The sequence below is a fragment of the Octopus sinensis genome, linkage group LG9 (genome assembly GCF_006345805.1).
Source record: "Octopus sinensis linkage group LG9, ASM634580v1, whole genome shotgun sequence".
Classification (NCBI taxonomy): Eukaryota; Metazoa; Mollusca; class Cephalopoda; order Octopoda; family Octopodidae; genus Octopus; species Octopus sinensis.
In genome coordinates, this window is record NC_043005.1 from 333948 (window position 1) to 356301 (window position 22354).

The 22354-nt window shown below is 38.8% G+C and overlaps 1 long non-coding RNA gene across 1 annotated transcript; it reads left to right on the forward strand.

The window, feature by feature from the left end:
• Nucleotides 1-6: 6 nt before the first annotated feature.
• On the forward strand, nucleotides 7-22321 carry LOC118764745. The gene is made up of 4 exons (XR_005000541.1): nucleotides 7-215; nucleotides 4846-4850; nucleotides 17315-17324; nucleotides 22311-22321. It is a non-coding gene; the product is annotated as an uncharacterized LOC118764745 (long non-coding RNA).
• Nucleotides 22322-22354: the final 33 nt, after the last annotated feature.

The following is a 22354-nucleotide window of genomic DNA, read 5'->3' on the forward strand; positions in this document are numbered from 1 at the left end:
CTTATGATGTTGTGGGCGAGAATGAGATCACCACGGCGGCGGCGTTTTTCTAGAGAATAAAGGTCGAGCGTCCTCAGCCATTCTTCATAGGAAAAACTTTGAGACATGAACCATGCGGGTTAGCCAGCTTGTGGACTCTTTCGAGATACTGTATGTCTTTGAGGAGATAAGAAGAAGAGGCTTGAATCCCGTACTCCAATATGGGTCTCACCAGCGTGACATAGAGTGGTAGGGATATGGCTGCTGTGAGCCTTCCGAATGACCGTCGAATCAAGAACAGAATTCCACGTGCTTTGTTTGCAGCATGGACCGCACGGGCCGAAGGCGAAAAGAGGAATCCACCAAGATACCAGGTCCTTTACCTGATCGGTCCTCTCCAGCAGCAGACGACCCGGCTCGAAATCAAGTTGAGTTGCAGGAGGGAGAGCCAACAGCAGATGACAGCACTTTGCACGTTTCAGACACAGGTCCCATTCGTTAGACCACCTCTTAAATTTGGTGGAGCATCGACGAAGATCCTCTATATCACCGCGAGGAGCGACCAGTTTGACATCGGCGGCAATAGAAGGGTGTGTTGCGTGAGGTCGTCGGGCAAGTCATTTATGAAGACTAAGAACAATAAGGCCCAAGCACTGAACCTTGAGGCACGCCACTGCTCGCACTGGAGACGTCGGATCGCGAACCATTAACTTGGACTTGGAAGGAGCAATCTGAGAGGAAGGCACCAACCCATCGTACATATCCGGATGAAAACTATATGCTTGAAGCTTGACAAGTAATAGGCGGTGGTTAACCGAGTCAAAAGCTTTGACAAGTCCAATAAAACGATGTCAACAGCATCACTATCATCGAGGATGCGCGTCACCAATTCTTCCATTACCAGTAATATACAGTTAGAAATATGTTTAGCATTGTATACATCCTAATACAAAGAAAATCAATTGTATATCCAAAATAAATAATTTTTATCTTTTCGTCAAAGCTGAAGTTAAGCCATAATAATTATGCTCTATGTTATAAATTAATATTAAAAATGTTCAACATATGTATTTATATATGTATATGGCGTATGGTATATCTATTTTATTTTCATCGAATTGACCATGAAGGTCGTACATAGATAAATGTAGCTGCGGGCTGGACAGAAACATTAATGTGTATGAAAACGACAAAGATGGAAAAAATAATAATAATGGGAGAGGTACTGGCGCCCGCCAACCGATAACCCTCGAAATCATTGTTCAATTTAAATCAATATAAATCAAAATTGTAATAAAGAATTCAATTTTCTTCATTTTGTTTAAATATTAATATAACATATAATAGAATAGTGAAAATATTCTAATACTATTAAATAATATCTACAATAAATAAATAAACCACATAAGATTGAATAAGGTTTAATATATACTAAAGATAAGTTAAATGTAATATATAGGTACATAGAAATTATTATAGCATTAGATATAAATGACTATTTACTATAAATTTAAAGTCTAAATAATAAGTAATTAAATCAATATATATTATTATGTTGGATTGATTTATATTATTAAATAATATTTAAAAATAATATAATTATTTATTTATTAGCTAAATCTATGTAAGGTTACTTTAATTATTATTTACATTTAATTTTACGTTCGTCCAAAATTACCAACGCATAATTGTTGTTAAATAATATTCCTTAATTTCGTTATTACAACGAGAACAATTATTACTCCTATAGTATATGATTTAGCCCAACAAATAATATCCCCAATTTATTTATTTTAAAGATCTTGATTTAAGGTCCCAATATATTTACTGAACTTGTTGAATTTATAAGATTTTTATTCCTAAAAGAATACATATATTGAGAAATTCTAGATATCATTTTTTCGAAGTGGACCTATATAAATATATTAAATAGCGATTATTCAAATCTTATCTCTATTATAGTTACCATTCACCTATAGACTACATTATCTAATTTACAATAATTGTTAAATTTACATATGGACTTATCCCTACACGTACAAAATTAATCTTTATTATTAATATGGAATCAATATTTAATCTATATCTATAGAATTTTTAATTTAAAAATATTACATGAAGAAATAATATTGCCAATATTATTAGTAGTTGAATAACCAACATCAAAAGTATCTTTAGAAAAAATATTATAATATTTTTATTATCCCTAATAAATACTTCAATCATATTTACAATCTCTTTAATGAGATTTTTTAAACCTCAGCGCCAAAAGGAATGATTAACCAAATTTTATTTTTATTTAAATCTTTATATTATTATTATTATTATTATTATTATTATATTATTATTACAATATTATTATTAATATAATTATTATTATTATTATTATTTATTATTATTATTAGCATTATTTATTATATTGTTATATAATTATTATCATTATCATTATAATTATTATAACTATCATTATTATAACTATAAATATTGTGATAGTATTAAATTTATTATCTTCATTAATTGAATTAAATTTTATTTTATTTTAATTTTTATTACTATTCTTTTATTTTTTATTTTAATACTAATTTAGGCTTTACATCATCAAAATTCCTACTATTATTAAGACGATAAATAACTAAATAAAATTTATCATAATTCAGATAATTAGGTGATCATTATAAAAATCATTAAAACTATATCTTTTAAGTATAATTATGTTTACAAACGTTAAATATAAATATATATATATATATATTATCTGGGGAGGGGGTGCCTGTCTATCTGTCTCTGTTTATCTCCACCTCTCATCGATAGAAACTGAAGCTGATGTGCTTACATGCCTGTCACGTTGCGGTTCGCCAAAGAATCTGTTGGAATAAGAACTATGCTTCCAAGAATAAGACTTGGCGTCGATTTGTTCGCCTATGTGCGGTGCCTCAGCATGGCCGTAGTCAAGTTACTGAGAAAAGTAAAAGAATAAAAGAATATATTCACACACACACACGCACACACCATACACACACACCACGCACACACACACACACACCACACACAACACACACACACACACACCACACACACACACACAACACACACACACACACAACACATTATATATATATATAATATATATATATATTATATATATATATATGTATATATTTGTATTTCTGTCTGTGTGTTTGTCCCCTACCTTCACTTCAGAACCGGTGTTGGTGTTTCTATTTCTCCGTAACTTAGCGGTTCGGCTAAACAGATAGAGAGAATAAGAACTAGGCCTACGGGAATAAGTTATGGGGTCTATATGTTCGTCTAAAAGCAGTGCTCCTGCAAGGCCGCAGTCCGTAATTGTAATAACTGAAACACATAAAAGATTTACACACACAGACACACACACACACACACACACACACACACACACACACACACACACACACACACATACAACAATGGCGTCATTGTTACTGAAATCTTTATATTGATAAACAGGTAAGGAATGTGTGCATACACCCACCCACATACAATGGCTTCGTTGTTACGGAGATCCTTATATTGATAAATCTAATGATATCGTTGCATTTGCAAACAGTATAGCTTTCCCTAAGCAGGAGGCTAAACTCTGGAGCTTGACGTTCTGATTGGACCAAGTGGTGTCCTGGTTGTGCATCAAGCATCAGGTTTAAATTTTATTCATGCTTTATTATTTTTGTTTGTTTGTTACTTTGGTCTACGTGTTTTTCAAATCTGGGCTTCGTTTCCGGCCTAGGGTTATACAATTTCTGCATATTTTCTTTATGAAACTGTACTGCTTTTATTCTTCCCTTTTTTCTTTTTTCTTTTTCGTTTTGCTCTCTTCTGTTTTCTATTTTTTATTTTTAAGTCTCTTATTCTCTTTGTTTTTGTTTTGGTTTTGTTTTTTACCTGACACACACTTAATCGGTTGAATGGAACTTCTCACAGCATCTTCCGTTTCACTTTCCGTACCAACTTTCATTCCTGCAATTTATACTATTTCCAGATTAACGTTCTGCTAGAAAACAAAGACGAATTCTCAGAAATTCATTGTCTTCAGCTCCCTATCTTCTCAGATTCTCACACATAAACTGCACTGAACGTTATATATTTTCGTTGGCTTTCGTAATTTTATTCACAGTTCTTATTCACTTGAAACCTCTTATGATTCTACCAATAAATATTTATGAAAACCCCTTTTTCGTAACGGATGGTTGCGGTCAGCTAAATGTCGTAATCTCTCTGTTTTGTAATCAAATAGAGGAGATTCAATTCAAGGGAGACATGTTTTAGTTTCAAATATTTTTGACTTGCAAATTGTTGCATGGAATCCCTTCTCGATGACTCGTACCCTAAAACGCATGAATTAAATCAACTCTTCCGTCTTCTTCACTAAGCCTTTCACATAACTAAATCTTTCTTGGTGGAATTTGAATATTTAAACTGAATATAGGACTAGATATTCATATGAGACGCTTGATAGCTTTCCTCTTTGTAGACAGCGTTGTATAATTAACAAGCGCAGTATAACTCGGGCAATACTCCATTCCGTGTGTCCTCCTCTCGTTATAGAAGCGTCGGGTGGCTGTCATGATACACGGATAGTCTTGGACATTCAAACCATGCTGGTTCTTGTGTTTCACGAGCTCTGACAGAAACAGAATCCTTGCAGTGAGGAAGAAAAGGAGGCAGAGAGATGAGAATCGGCACAAAGAAGGGAATTAGTAATTTATCGATAATGAAACAGCGAAAGGCATAAGTGGCCTGAGATGAGATTCGGACAAGAATGTAGAGACAAGGAAAGACTACACAAGAAATTCTGTTGCATGCCAATCCGATGCCAATGTTTGCTAATAGTAATGGTGCAATGGAACATAACATATATAGCAGGGTCACTAGCATAGCTGGCGTGGGGCGGTAGATGTGGTCCGCCAGGGTGGCACTTTTAAAGGGGTCTGGATGCGGCAAACGTAGGGGCCACTCCGAGAGGCACACATTCTAGCTCCGTTAGTGAGCACAGTGTATACATTTCTTTTATATAATAGTAACGGAAGCACTTGAGTGTAGAAAGTATCCCGCGCTCCGTGTGGCAGAACTGATCCTAATAAAGCGGTAATTACGAAAGGTCTGTATTTCTAGGAACAATGGAGGCAATTCTGAGGAACTGGCTCCGAAAACCGTTTGCCGTGTGTTGGGAGAAACTGTTGAAAAGTTTCGACTCACTCGCAAAGGAAAGAATTTATGTGAAAGAAGCGCAACTATTTGTATAGACATAAAAATCAATAATAATTTATAAGCTAGGCAAAGAATGCCTACAGAAATAAACACATGGGGAGCGCCCTGTATTGAGCCTCTTTATGTCGAAGCATCTGCAGACGTATGACAAGTGGTGAAACATCATTTCACTATGGCAATATGAAATGGAAATATTTATCGACTTCCTACACACACAGTAGTAAGATCATGCTCTCAGGAACGACTCGATGCAAACAAACACAGGTGGAGTCACCTGCTCTACCTCACCAATGCCTTAGTCAAGGAACAAGTTATACTCAGACCAACTAGGGAAAATAACATTTTGGATCTCTGCTTCACAAACAATATAGACATCATTCATGATGTGAAAGTTACGCCAACATTAGTCTCGGATCACAACATAATAGAGCTTTCTATATTTGGGCCGAAAGTAGCCAGAGGCATACAGCCCAAGGGAAGCACCCGAAATCTCTCCAATCGGAACTTCCACAAAGTAGACTGGAAACCGATCCAAAAAGAGATCCGCAGACAGGACTGTCCGAAATGTCTCTCCTCACCAGACGTTGGCATGAAACTAGAATATTTCATGTCTGTTATGCAAGCCATATGCCAGAAATATGTTCCAGAGCACAAGGCCACAACAAATAGGAACAAGATTCCAAAGGAGAGGAAGATTCTCATGAGACGACGGACGAAGGTTTCAAATCGCCTCAACCAACATGCCAAAAGTAGTGAAAGGTCCCGCCTAAAAACAACACTGATGTAGATTGGAAAAAGCTTGAAACAATTTTATGAGAGGGAGAGAGCAGACAAAGAAGCCTGGTTTAGTAAAAACATTAAGTCAAATCCAAAGGCCTTCTTTCATTACGCCACAGAGACAGCATCAATGCACCGCAAGATAGGATCCCTCTTCCTAAAGTATGGCACCCTCACAGAAAGCCCAACCAGGATCAGTGAGGTACTGAATGACCAATTCAAAAGTGTCTTTATCACTCCGTTGGAACACAGACAAGTGAATCAACCGGTGGACTTTTTTTGCCGCCTCACCTATAACCAGCGAGGCAATTACGATGGAATACATCGACATTAGCGAAGAAGACTTACTAACCATAGATGAAGTGGACGCAAACTCAACGGATGGTCCTGATGGTTTACCAGCAATCCTCCTCAAATCGTGTATCCATGCCCTGGCAAAACCCCTCCAGATTTTCTTCCAGAGCTTTCTTGCAAATGGCAGACTGCCAAGCAAGCTGAAGGAGGGAATAATATGCCCAGTCAACAAAGGAAGCAGAGCAGATGCCAAAAACTATTGGCATATCTCTCTGACTTCACACATCAGCAATGTCAAGGAACAGATCGTCAGAGGGAAACCAATTGCATACCTTGAAGAAAATGATTTATTGAGTGATACCCAGCATGACTTTCGAACAGGTAGGAGCTGCTGACCCAGCTCTTACAACATTATGACTTGGTGTTGAGGTAGTTACTCAACAACTCAAATGTGGACGTAACATACCTTGATTTCGCAAAGCTGTTGATTAGGGTATGATATGCCACAAACTGCGATTTCTCGGCGTAGCGGAAAACTTGTTGTGTGGTTACATGACTTTCTGAAAGATAGAAGTCAGGAAGTAGTGGCCAATAGCGCCTCCTCAACGAAAACACAAATAGTGAGCGGTGTTCCACAGGGCACTGTCTTGGCACCGCTGCTTTTCATAGTGGCCCTTTTAGGTATGCCCTCAACTGCCCGGATAGCTACCCTTGCAAGGTACGCAGACGATACGAATGTCTCGTAGAAATATACAGAAGCCCAGCAATGTTGCGCACCTGCAGCAGGAGATGACCTCAATTTACAGATGGGCTGAGGATAATAATATGCAGTTAAATGCTGAAAATTCCAAGCCCTGCGCTACCAGCAACCAAAACTGAATATGAAACTTACAGGGTACACTGGTCCACAGGGAATTTCAATCCCAGAGCCTAAGTCAATGAAGGACCTGGGAATCGACATGCGTGATGATACCGCTTTTCAAGTGCACATTACCAGGATGGTGACAAAGTGCAGACAACTGACTCGATGGATCCTGAGAATATTCAGAACGAGCGAGAAGGAAACCACGATGGTCCTCTGGAGGACATTCTTCTCCAGCTGCATGGATTACTGCTTCCAGCTATGGTCACCCAACAGTGTAAAATTAACAGCGGACCTTGAAGCAATCCAGAGAAGATTCACAAAGAAGATCGTCTCATTGCAACAGCTCAGCTAATTGGAAGGCTGCAACAGCTAAGACTCTACTCCCTGAAGCTAAGGCGGGAGAGGTATGCAGTAATATATACATCTGGAAGATCCTGGAAGGAATTGTGCCAAATTTGGCATTGGAAGCTACATCAATGCAAAGAACGGGTCGACACTGTACAGTGCCAAATATCCCAACAATGCCATCGAGCTTCAGGACCAGTTACTGCAACAACCTGTGTTTCGGCGGCCCACACCTTGTTTAATATTCTCCCAAAGAACCTGAGGAATCTGCACAAAGTAGATGTAGGCGTTTTTTCAATCAAAGCTGGACGTCTTCCTGTCGAGAGTCCCAAATGAACGTACCTCAAGGCAAGAGGTGCAAATAAGGGTAGCTATATCAAACTCCATTCTACACAAGTGGCATATATTAGAGGAGGATCTCAGTAATCAGTGTAGCAAAACAGCGGTGCTCCAACATGGCCACAGCAATGAGCTGAAATTATAAAAATGTATGTACATATTTTATATATATATATATGTATGTATGAAAGCGCATGGCTCAGTGGTTAGAGCGTCGAGCTTACGAGCGTGAGGTTGTGAGCTCGAATCCCGGACCGGGCTGCGTGTTGTGTTCTTGAGCAAGGCATTTTATTTCACCTTGCTCCAGTTCACTCAGCTGTAGAAATGAGTTGCGACGTCACTGGTGCCAAGCTTTGTCTTTCCCTTGGATAACACTGGTGGCGTGGACTTGTGTCTTGGAGGGTAACATTCTAGGTGCTATCCCATGGTCATTCATGACCGAAGGGGATCTTTACCCCTTTTATATACATATATATTTATATATATATATGTAAATACTTATATATATATATATATATATATATATATATATATATATATATATATATATATATATATAATAAATATATATATATATATGTATATACATATATATATATATATATATATATATGTATATACATATATATATATATATGTATATACATATATATATATATATATTATATATATATATATATGTATATACATATATATGTATATATATGTATATACATATATGTATATACATATATACATATATATATATATATATATATATATATATATATGTATATACATATATATGTATATATATGTATATACATATATATATATATATATATATATATATATATATATATATATATATATATATATTATATATATATATATATATTGATAAAACGGTAAGATAACAAAAGAAAGAAAGAGACCTCAATATTATGTAAATAGAGGAAATTTATCTATACAATATGTTACATTACTCGGTAGAATTGTGCCCGCTAAATGGAGCTTGCATGTCCAAGACCATCATATATGAAGTTACCGTAAACTCTATAACCACTAAAGACACCGTTTCGACGAAGAAATACGTGGGCCTGACAGAGGGTAATTTCAAGGCCAGGTTCAATAACCACACTTTGAGCTTTAGGCACTGGAACAAAAGAAAAGCGACACAATTATCCAATCATATTTGGTCTTTAAGAGATAAAGGTGTCGATTATAACATACAATGGAAGATTTTGGCCAGATGTAAGCCCTATACTAACGGCAGCGGAAGGTGCGGTTTATGCGACATGGAGAGATGGCTTATCTGGAAAAGCAGCTTAGACCCTACCACATGTCTAAATACAAGGACAGAGCTTTTCGGATCATGCCCACATGTGACTAAATTTCTGTTACGTTTTTGGTCCCCTAAAGAAAACGGATAGAACATGCTTTCTGTGTTATGTCCCAAGAAGATTTTATATATTTTATATATTTTTATATTTTTCTGTATTTTTATATAATTTTTATGACGAAAAATGCGAGCAATGTATAAGTACGCAGGCAAAGCAGAGTTATAACAGAGTAATTTCCCTTCATTTTAACGGTATTTTTTCATAACGTTTTCAAATAGCCAGATAACCGAAGAGATGGTGTTGTGGATTTCCACTTCGGCATCTGAAACTCAGAGTTTTATCTTGACTACCGAGTAATGTAACATATTGTATAGATATATATATATATATATATATATATATATATATATATATATATACACATAAGGTTAATCCAAACGAGAAAACAGAAAAAGACAACAACACAAAGAGGTGGAACAATTAAAGTTATATATATATATATATATGTATATACATACATACTACATATATACTTTGATACTTTGATACTTTGTTAGGTTTCGGCCATTATTGGCCCAGGCCATGTCTAACTTAATAGCACCACCTGGTGAAGTCTTTCAAGTCAGAATTTGGGCATTATGGCCCATTCAAGTAGAGAGTTATTGTTTACAGAGACATATCCAGGTGTAGGGGGTTTATCCGGGATTTCTTGAAGGAATCTGTCCAAAGACCTCTTGAACCCTATAAGGTCAGTTTCTGTTTTAATGTGTTTTGGTGTAATGTTAAAGAGAGCGGCGCCAATTGAGGTGAAATAATTGTGCCGTATTGTTGTTATGAGATGAGAGTGCGATTTTTGTTTTGGGCGGATGGCACGGGGCCCAAGCCTTGGATGTACCTTAAAGGTGATGCCAACATCATTTGGGCAATGCTGATGGAATATTTTCCACATCATGCAGATGATGTAGCGCTCACGACGACGTTGGAGAGAATAAAGTTTCAGCTTTTCTAGTCGACCCCAATAGTCGAGGCCTGTCATGCCATCTATCTTTTTTGTGATTGCCCTTTGAGGTGCTTCAACCTTTATGATACCTTGTATTGTGTGGGGAGACCACAGTGGACAACAGTATTCAAGGTGGGATCGGGCAAAAGTGGAGAAGAGAAGGATAATGGTGTGGATATCTCTCGACTGGAAAGTTGTGAGAATCCAGGAACACATTCTGCGGGCCATGTCGACTTTGGTGTTTATATGAGTGGCCCAGCTTATGTTGTTGTCCACAATTACTCCCAAGTCTCTGATGTTGTTGGACGCCGCGAGAGTTTCACCTGAAGGATGGGAGTATGGGAGTTTCAGGGCATCCTCTTTTCCAAAGTGGATTAACTCAAATTTATCCTCGTTCAGCAGCATATTGTTTTTTTCTGCCCATTGGATAACAGCCAGTAGATCTGACTGAAGGCATGTCCGGTCACTCGCCTCATTTATGACCTTCTGTAGCTTGGAATCATCTGCAAAGATTTTTATGTTGCTGTGCTTGATGATGTCATTAATGTCATTAATGTAAATGATGAAAAGAAGTGGGCCCAGCACAGTGCCTTGCGGAACGCCACTACTGACTTTGGCTGGGCTTGATTTTACCCCTTCAACTACAACATGTTGAGATCTGTCTGTCAGGAAACACTTGATCCATTTCAGTAACTTTCCAGAGACACCAATGTTGGATAGTGTTTTCAATAGGATCTTGTGATCGACCCTGTCGAAGGCCTTACTGAAATCAAGGTAGATGACATCGGTGTTGGAGCCCTCTCCCAAAGCTCTCAAAATGTCATCAAAGTGATGCAGGAGCTGCGTTAGGCAGTCCCTTCCATTACGGAACCCATGTTGGTTGGAGATCAGCCGTCTGTTGCTTTCCAGAAATTGGGTTATTCGAGATCTCACCACCCTCTCAAATACCTTGATGATATGAGAGGTGAGTGAGATCGGACGGTAGTTCACTGCAAGGGACTTGTTTCCCTTTTTGAAAACTGGGACAACAGACTGGGACAGAAGGTTTTTTGGAATATAGCCAGCATCCAGTGAGTTTCTCCACAGATTAGCAAGGGGAGATGCAAGTTGGTGTCGACACACCTTCAGGACACACGCAGGGAACCTATCGGGGCCTACTGCTGAATTGTGTTTTATTTCGTTTATCGCCGCTAAGGCATCAGGGACACTAAACGTTATGTCCGATATAGTGTGTTGGGGGTTGACATCACTGATACAGCCCAGATCGGCCATATCAGGATTGCTGAAAACAGAGCAGTATTGTTTCTGCAGTATCTCGGCCATGGATTTGGCATTTACTTGGAGAGTGCCAGTTTCATCAATTAGAGGGCCAACAATGGAGACAGTGACCCTGCGTTTCCTCGCAAATGAAAAGAACACTTTGGTGTTGAGTTTGATTTTTTCAATGGCCCACTTCTCCTCAGCTGATCTTTGGTTATTGATGAGGGTCTTCATGCATTGTTGGAGGTTATATTTTTTGGATTCAAGCAGTGCGATAGCCGTCGAATGTGTGTGTTGCTGTTGGCAGTACTTTAGTTTGTTAATTTTTTTGTTTGTTCTTTTTATTTTTCTGATAATGGTTTTTCTGTTTTGGGGGATTCTGCACTTTTTGTTCACAGGTCTTGGTGGGGAGTGTTTTGCACATATGTCTGTGACGGTGTCTACAAAGATCTGCCAAGATGTTTTATGGTTGGTGGAGATGTGTGTATGTGTAAAGGACCAGTCAACATGTGATAGCTCGTTCCTGATTGCATCCCAGTTGGCATTATGGAGATCCATGTTGTCAAATGTGTGGGCTGGAGGGAGGTCGCTAGGATTAGCTTTCGGCTGGTGGAATTTCATGTTACAGAGAACCATGTCATGGTCTGAAAGAAGGGTTTTTTTCCACTGTAGCGTTATGTATAGTGTTAGTGTGGTTACTAAACACTAGGTCCAAAATGTTCTGATGTCATGTTGGTGCAAGGACAAGTTGGGACAAGAAAAACTCATTCGTAAAGTCGAAAAGTGACTCTGCTGCTTCTTTGTCAGCGGTTGAGGCGGGAGTGCTTGGTTTCAAGCAGTTTGTAGTCCAGTCAACACAGGGTAGATTGAAGTCTCCCATCATGAGTAGGTTGCTAGAATGGCACTGTTGAATAAAGCACTTAATGCTGTTCAGGCATTCTTTAAAGCACAGTATGGGTTTTTGGGGCGGCCTATAGAGCCCAATTACTGTCAGGTCATTGGCTTTGTTGTGCACGGTGACTGATTCACACTAGCCGTTGGAGAATATACTATTTCCATCTGCTGTAAACGAGTCATGCAGGAAAATGGCAGTTCCACCCTTCCTCCTGCCGATACGATCCGCGCGGATGGTTGTGAAATTCTTCACTCTCACTTCGGCTTCCAAGTGGGAGTTGTCAAGGTGGGTCTCAGTGAGAATGAAGAAAGGGATGTGGTGTGGATGGTTACCAACCCAGTCTTCAATGAATTGGACCTTCCATTTTTGTGCATTGATGGAAGGGCTGACACCTTGTGCATTGAGTAGAAATGTGGAAGTTAGTGTAGTGGCTGGTTTTGACTGTTGCAGGGGGCTTGGATTTTTTGTGTGTGTTAGTGGCAGCAATGTGGGGAATTGGTGCACTGGGGTAATAGCATAGGATGGTGTTGAGTGATGGCTAGAATATTTTTGTGTATCTCTTTTGCCATGTTCAACATGGCTAAAAAAGAATTTTCCTGCTTAGGGAGAAGTTTTTGACTGGAGGTGTGGTTGCACTGTTGAATGGGGTTGTAGTTTCCACTTTTGTTGTTGTTGTTTTTGTGTCTTCCTGAAAAGACTGGACCAGCATTACTGCAGCATGGTGTGTTTCTATTTTTATTTTTATTCAGGTTTGTGTGTTGGCTTGAAGCCCCGTTTCTGTTTGTGCGTCGGGTCCCTGGAAGATGAGTGAAGGGACAGTCACTCAGCAGACATGTTCTCTCACGTTGGGAATACCGGCAGATTTTGGGACTACGAGTCGTGTGTGTTTTGAATTTCGATTTACTATTTGGTGGTGTTGATGTTATTGTGGGATGCGTGCTTTGGCCTTGGCCGGTAGTGCGTCTAGTGCCGGGTAGATGCGTGAAGATGCAGTCACTATTTGTGCAGAGTCTCTGGCGCAGTGAATAGCGGCATATTTTGGGGTTTCTTGTTTGTGCCGTGGGGGGCGCATTCTGCTTCCTATGTTTCTTTATGTTTTTGTTACTGCAGTAGTATTGAGGTGGTGATGTGGGGGAAGAGGGCAGTGGTTTCTTATTTGTTTTTTTGTTGGTATTTTTGGTGATAGAAGACGATGGTGGCAGCGGTGGTGATGATGATGATGATAATTGTGGTGGTTGCCGTGAGAGCGGTGAAAAGATACTGGCATTTAGTGAATCATCTAGTATGCTAGAGTTGAAGAGTGGCTGTTGTTGTTCTTGTTGCTGTGGCTGTTGTTGTTGTTGTTGTGCTTGACCGATGTTAGGGTCAGCCATTGTGCTGGGAACCAGGAGTGGTTCATTCTGTTGTTGTTGTTGTTGTTGTGGCTGCTGATTTTCTAGCTGTTGCTGTTCTTGAACAGTGAAAATATAAAGAAGCTTTTCAAAATGGCCTTTTGTCAGTTTGAAAGATACTTCGATATGTTTCAGCTTGCTACGAATCTGTTTGACGGATCGTGTGTTGACCACTTGTGATGTTTTTTCGGCAATCTCATTCAAACACAAAACATTAAAATTTTCTGTTTGGGAAAGAGAGAACCATGTGTTTATTAAAACATCAATTTCATTATCAGACCAATTTCGTCTGTTGCAGGCCTGCAAGCTAGTCATGTTTGTTTTTCTTTTGATTTTTGATATATATATATATATTCTTTCTTGGGAGTAAAAGAAGTGTATCAATATATAAATGTTCTCTCTTAAGGGTGTGAGTTATTGATTATTTGGTTGTTTGAGGATATTAAAAGAAAAACAAGTGTATATAACAATTTGTAGTTAAATAAAAACGTACTTACGGGTTTGTAGGCAAACACGTGATTACAAATATATATATATTTAAGGTCAGTTAAGTTTTGAAGCTGTGTAGCTTGCTACTGACTTGGGAGAGAAACAAATAGACGTCCATCCAGTTCAACAGAGGCACTACATATATATGTATATATATATATATATGTATATATAAAAACTTAGATAAAACTTAGATATGTTTCGACCAGAGATTGGTCCAGGCCATGTCTAACTTAATAGCACCACCTGATAGGATTATTCGAATCCTGTTTAAGTCAAGTTTTGTTCAAGTAGTGAGTTCTTGTTGGGTGAGTTGTATCCAATTATGGGTGGCTTATCTGGTATTCTTTGAAGGAATCTATCCAGACTCTGTTTGAAGTTGATGGGATCCTTTTCCTCTTTGATCTCCCTCGGGACAATGTTAAATAGGGCAGGGCCTGTTGAGAAAAAGAAATTATGTTGCAATGTACATGTATGTTGTGATCTTGAGTTTGGCAGGGGACGTATAGCCCGTGGTCCAAGTCTTGGATGAACCTTGAAGCTAATGTTTAGGTCGTTTGGGCAAAGTTGGCGGTATATTTTCCACATCGTACAATGATGTACCGCTCACGGCGTCGCTGGAGGGAGTAAAGTTTCAAGGCTTTAAGGCGATCCCAATAATCGAGAGCAGCCATGCCTTCAATTTGGTTAGTGAGAGCCCTCTCGGGTGACTCAATTCTGGAGATGTTTTGTCTTGTGTGAGGAGACCACAGTGGGCAGCAGTATTCAAGGTGTGGCCGTACAAAGGAGGAAAAAAGTGGTATGATGACACCTTGTTCTCTCGACCGGAAAGTTCTTAAGATCCAGGAACTCATCCTACGGGATATATCGACCTTATATACATATATATATATACATATATATATATATATATATATATATATATATATATATATATATATATATATATATATATATATATATATATATATTGCCGGGGGGGAGTGTTTGTCTATCTGTCTCTGTTTATCTCCACCTCTCATCGATTGATAACTGAAGCTGATGTGTTTACATCCCTGTCACGTAGCGGTTCGCCAAAAGAATCTGCTGGAATAAGTACTATGCTTACCAAGAATAAGTCTTGGCGTCGATTTGTTCGCCTATGTGCGGTGCCTCAGCATGGCCGTAGTCAAGTTACTGAGAAAAGTAAAAGAATAAAAGAATATATTCACACACACACACACACAAACACACACACACACACATATATATATATATATATATATATATATATATATATGTATATATTTGTATTTCTGTCTCTGTTTTGTCCCCCACCTTCACTTCAGAACCGGTGTTGGTGTTTCTACTTCCCCGTAAATTAGCGGTTCGGCTAAACAGATCGAGAGAATAAGAACAAGGCCTACAGAGAATAAGTTCTGGCTTCTATTTCTTCGTCTAAAAGCAGTGCTCCTGCATGGCCGCAGTCCGTGATTGTAATAACTGAAACACATAAAAGATTACACACACATACACACACACACACACACACAATGGCGTCATTGTTACTGAAATCTTTTTATTGATAAACAGGTAAGGAATGTGTGCATACACCCACCCACATGCAATGGCTTCGTTGTTACGGAGATCTTTATATTGATAAATCTTAAGATCTCGTTGCATTTGCAAACAGTATAGCTTTCCCTAAGCAGGAAGGCTAAACTCTAGAGCTTGACGTTCTGATTGGACCAAGTGGTGTCCTGGTTGTGCATCAAGCATCAGGTTTAACTTTTATTCATGCTTTATTATTTTTGTTTGTTTGTTACTTTGGTCTACGTGTTTTTCAAATCTGGGCTTCGTTTCCGGCCTAGGGTTATACAATTTCTGCATATTTTCTTTATGTAACTTTAATGCTTTTATTCTTTCCTTTTTTCTTTTTTCTTTTTCGTTTTGCTCTCTTCTGTTTTCTATTTTTTCTTTTTAAGTCTCTTATTCTCTTTGTATTTTGTTTTTTAGTTTTTTTTGTTTTTACCTGACACACACTTAACCGGTTGAATGGAACTTCTCACAGCATCTTCCGTTTCACTTTCCGTACCAACTTTCATTCCTGCATTTTATACTATTTCCAGATTAACGTTCTGCTAGAAAACAAAGACGAATTCTCAGAAATTCATTGTCTTCAGCTCCCTATCTTCTCAGATTCTCACACATAAACTGCACTGAACTTTATATATTTTTCATTGGCTTTCGTAATTTTATTCACAGTTCTTATTCACTTGAAACCTCTTATGATTCTACCAATAAATATTTATGAAAACACCTTTTTCGTAACGGATGGTTGCGGTCAGCTAAATGTCGTAATCTCTCCGTTTTGTAATCAAATAGAGGAGATTCAATTCAAGGGAGACATGTTTTAGTTTCAAATATTTTTGACTTGCAAATTGTTGCATGGAATCCCTTCTCGATGACGCGTACCCTAAAACGCATGGATTAAATCAACTCTTCCGTCTTCTTCACTAAGCCTTTCACATAACTAAATCTTTCTTGGTGGAATTTGAATATTTAAACTGAATATAGGAATAGATATTCATATGAGACGCTTGATAGCTTTCCTCTTTGTAGACAGCGTTGTATAATTAACGAGCGGAGAATAACTCGGACAATACTCCATTCCGTGTGTCCTCCTCTCGTAATAGAAGCGTCGGGTGGCTGTCATGATACACAGATAGTCTTGGACATTCAAACCATGCTGGTTCTCGTGTTTCGCGAGCTCTGACAGAAACAGAATCCTTGCAGTGAGGAAGAAAAGGAGGCAGAGAGATGAGAATCGGCACAAAGAAGGGAATTAGTAATTTATCGATAATGAAACAGCGAAAGGCATAAGTGGCCTGAGAGATGAGATTCGGACAAAATGTAGAGAAAGGAAAGACTACACAAGAAATTCTGTTGCATGCCAATCCGATGCCAATGTTTGCTAATAGTAATGGTGCAGTGGAACATAACATATATAGCAGGGTCACTAGCATAGCTGGCGTAGGGCGGTAGGTGTGGTCCGCCAGGGTGGCACTTTTAAAGGGGTCTGGATGCGGCAAACGTAGGGGCCACCCCGGGCGGCACACATTCTAGTTCCGTTAGTGAGCACGGTGTATACATTTCATTTATATAATAGTAATGGAAGCACTTTAGTGTAGAAAGTAATCCGTGCTCCGTGTGGCAGAACTGATCCTAATAAAGCGGTAATTACGAAAGATCTGTATTTCTAGGAACAATGGAGGCAGTTCTGAGAATCTGGCTCCGAAATATCGTTTGCCGTGTGTTGGGAGAAACTGTTGGAAAGTTTCGACTCACTCGCATAGGAAATAATTTATGTGAGAGAAGCGCAACTATTTGTATAGACATAAAAATCAATAATAATTTATAAGCTAGGCAAAGAATGCCTACAGAAATAAACACACATGGGGAGCGCCCTGTATTGAGCCTCTTTATGTTGAAGCATCTGCAGACGTATGACAAGTGGTGAAACATCATTTCACTATGGCAATATGAAATGGAAATATTTACCGACCTCCTACACACACAGAAGTAAGACTCATGCTCTCAGGAACGACTCATTGCAAACAAACACAGGTGGAGTCACCTGCTCTACCTCACCAATGCACTAGTTATGGAAAAAGTTGTACTCAGACCAACTAGGGAGAATAACATTTTGGAGCTCTGCTTCACAATCAATATAGACATCATTCATGATGTGAAAGTAACGCCGACATTAGTCTCGGATCACAACATAATAGAGCTTTCTATGTTTGGGCCGAAAGTAGCCAGAGGCATACAGCCAAAAGGAAGCACCCTAAATCTCTCCAATCGGAACTTCCACAAAGTAGACTGGAAACCGATCCAAAAAGAGATCCGCAGACAGGACTGTCCGAAATATCTCTCCACACCAGACATTGGCATGAAACTAGAATATTTCATGTCTGTTATGCAAGCCATATGCCAGAAATATGTTCCAGAGCACAAGGCCACAACAAATTGGAACAAGATTCCAAAGGAGAGGAAGATTCTCATGATATGACGGACGAAGGTTGCAAATCGCCTCAACCAAAAAGTAGTGAAAGGTCCCGCCTAAAAACAACACTGATGTAGATTGGATAAAGATTGCAACAATTTTGAGAGGGAGAGAGTAGACAAAGAAGCCTGGGTTAGTAAAAACATTAGTAAAAACAGAGCTTTCTTGCAAATGGCAGACTGCCAAGCAAGCTGAAGGAGGGAATAATATGCCCAATCAATAAAGGAAGCAGAGCAGATGCCAAAACCATAGGCATATCTCTCTGACTTCACACATCAGCAAAGTCAAGGAACAGATCGTCAGAGGGAAACCAATTGCATACCTTGAAGAAAATAATTTGTTGAGTGATACCCAGCATGACTTTCGAACAGGTAGGAGCTGCCTGACCCAGCTCTTACAACATTATGACTTGGTGTTGAGGCAGTTACTCAACAACTCAAATGTGGACGTAACATACCTTGATTTCGCAAAAGCTGTTGATTAGGGTATGATATGCCACAAACTGCGATTTCTCGGCGTAGCAGGAAAACTTGTTGTGTGGTTACATGACTTTCTGAAAGATAGAAGTCAGGAAGTAGTGGCCAATGGTGCCACCTCAACGAAAACACAAATAGTGAGCGGTGTTCCACAGGGCACTGTCTTGGCACCGCTGCTTTTCATAGTGGCCCTCTTAGATATGCCCTCAACTGCCCGGATAGCTACCCTTGCAAGGTACGCAGACGATACGAATGTCTCGTAGAAAATACAGAAGCCCAGCAATGTTGCACACCTGCAGCAGGAGATGACCTCAATTTACAGATGGGCTGAGGATAATAATATGCAGTTAAATGCTGAAAAATTCCAAGCCCTGCGCCACCAGCATCCAAAACTGAATATGAAACTTACAGGGTACACTGGTCCACAGGGAATTTTAATCCCAGAGCCTAAGTCAATGAAGGACCTGGGTATCGACATGCGTGATGATACCGCTTTTCAAGTGCACATTACCAGGATGGTGACAAAGTGCAGACAACTGACTCGATGGATCCTGAGAATATTCAGAACGAGCGAGTAGGAAACCACGATGGTCCTCTGGAGGACATTCTTCTCCAGCTGCATGGATTCCTGCTTCCAGCTATGGTCACCCAACAGTGTAAAATTAACAGCGGACCTTGAAGCAATCCAGCGAAGCTTCACAAAGAAGATCGTCTCATTGCAACAGCTCAGCTAATTGGAAAGGCTACAACAGCTAAGACTCTACTCCCTGAAGCTAAGGCGGGAGAGGTATTCAGTAATATATACATCTGGAAGATCCTGGAAGGAATTGTGCCAAATTTTGGCATTGGAAGCTACATCAATGCAAGGAACGGGTCGACACCGCACACTGCCAAATATCCCAGCAATGCCATCGAGCTTCAGGACCAGTTACTGCAACAACCTGTGTTTCGGGGGCCCACATCTTGTTTAATATTCTCCCAAAGAACCTGAGGAATCTGCACAAAGTAAATGTAGGCGTTTTTCAATCAAAGCTGGACGTCTTCCTGTCGAGAGTCCCAAATGAACGTACCTCAAGGCAAGAGGTGCAAATAAGGGTAGCTATATCAAACTCCATTCTAAACCAAGTGGCATATATTAGAGGAGGATCTCAGTAATCAGTGTAGCAAAACAGCGGTGCTCCAACATGGCCACAGCAATGAGCTGAAATTATAAAAATGTATGTACATATTTTATATATATATATATATATATATATATGTATGTATGAAAGCGCATGGCTCAGTGGTTAGAGCGTCGAGCTTACGATCGTGAGGTTGTGAGCTCGAATCCCGTACCGGGCTGCGTGTTGTGTTCTTGAGCAAGGCACTTTATTTCACGTTGCTCCAGTTCACTCAGCTGTAGAAATGAGTTGCGACGTCACTGGTGCCAAGCTGTATCGACCTTTGTCTTTCCCTTGGATAACATTGGTGGCGTGGAGAGGGGAGGCTGGTATGCATGGGCGACTGCTGGTCTTCCGTAAACAACCTTGCCCGGACTTGTGTCTAGGAGGGCAACAGTCTAGGTGCAATCCCATGGTCATTCATGAACGAAGGGGGTCTTTACCCCTTTTATATATATATATATATATATATATATATATATATATATACATAAGTTTAATCCAAACGAGAAAACCGAAAAAGACAACAACACAAAGAGGTGGAACAATTAAAGTTATATATATATATATATATGTATATACATACATACATACATATATATATGTATATATATATATACATATGTGATAAAAAAAACAAGACGGTTTGCATGATTCGACGAATTAATAGGCGAAAACTCATAAAAAACGTAGAAATTGTTACCTTATAGACGTGTACTTGGATATTTTGGTTAAAAACCGCAATATATTCTGCTACAAGTCAAGTTTGTACACTTGAGTTCAACAACGCACGCCAGATTTTCCTCTTTCGAAATTAGCACGTGGTGAAATCTTCAAAATTTATTTCCAGTCAACTCTAACAGCAAAAAAGAACCGTTTTTCTTTTCTTCATTGAAAAACCTCTTCGTATACCTTCTATAAGATAAGTACCCTTATTACATTAATTAATTTACCCGTAAATAAACGTAAGGTCTGTTTACATTCTGTAAAAATCAATCTATCGTTAATATACATATATATATATCGTCAATTCTATCGTTAATATATACATATATATATATCGTTTATTTCTATCGTTAATTCTGTAATTCTATCGTAATAATCTATCGTTAATAAATATATATATATATATCGTAAATTCTATCGTTGATTCTGTAATTCTATCGTAGTAATCTATCGTTAATATATATATATATATATATCGTTAATTCTATCGTTAATTCTGTAATTCTATCGTAATAATCTATCGTTAATATACATATATATATCGTTTATTTCTATCGTTAATTCTGTAATTCTATCGTAATAATCTATCGTTAATATATATATATATATATATATATATATATATATATATACCGTAAATTCTATCGTTGATTCTGTAATTCTATCGTAATAATCTATCGTTAATATATATATATATATATATATCGTTAATTCTATCGTTAATTCTGTAATTCTATCGTAGTAATCTATCGTTAATATATATATATATATCGTTAATTCTCTCGTTAATTCTGTTTACATTCTGTTAATTCCTTCTCTCTCTGTCTCTTCAGTTCTCTCCCTCACGCCTCTCCTTGTCTCTTCATTACTCTCTTCTTTCTTACTCTCCTCTTTCAGCTCTCAATCTCTCCTCTCTTCTTTCAGCTCTCAATCTCTCTTTAAGTACAGAGACGCTTTCTCTCTCTCCCTTCAGCTCTCAGTCTCTCCTCTTCCTCTTCTCTCTTACTCTCTTCTTTCGGCTCCCAATCTCTCCTTAAGTACATAGACGCTCTCTTTCTCTATTTCTTCCCTACACCCTATTGCACTATTAGATCAATATAAATTAATATAATCAGATAGATAGATAGATAGATAAAATATCAAGAATGTCCAGGACTTGGAAAAGTGACGAACTGGCTTTGTTCCTGAGAGGATGGCAATGCACTGACGGAGAAAATCCAAATAACATAATCACGGCTGCGCTGAAGAGCAGCGGATACAAAAGGACGTCAGCACAAATAGAGCGAAAGAAGCAAGAATTTATACGCTCCTACGCACTTGTCAGATCGCACATTAACACGCTGGATGCCATCTTCGACAGCGAAAAACGCGAACAAAGTAAAGATGGCAAGGATGGAGACGCGGGCGCTGATGAAAAAGGTCACCCCCACCTGGTAGACGCCCAGGAAGAAAACTCCAGTGAGAAACCTGCCCGGGAGGTAAACCCAAGTGCGGGTGCTCCTACCGGCACCAAAAGCTATGGACATGGAGATGAAAGAACCAAAAAAGGAGGAAAAACTAAAACTAAAAATCAGGCAAAACCAAAAAACGAAACAGCCAAGGATAGAAGCAAACCTAACTATCCGTATGCCAAAAAGGATGGAAACAAGCAGCGCACAAGGGTATGTAGGTTCTACCTGAGAGGTGCCTGCCGGCATGGAGAGGATGGTGCAGGCTGCCGTTTTGCTCATCCGGGACCCTGCCGCAG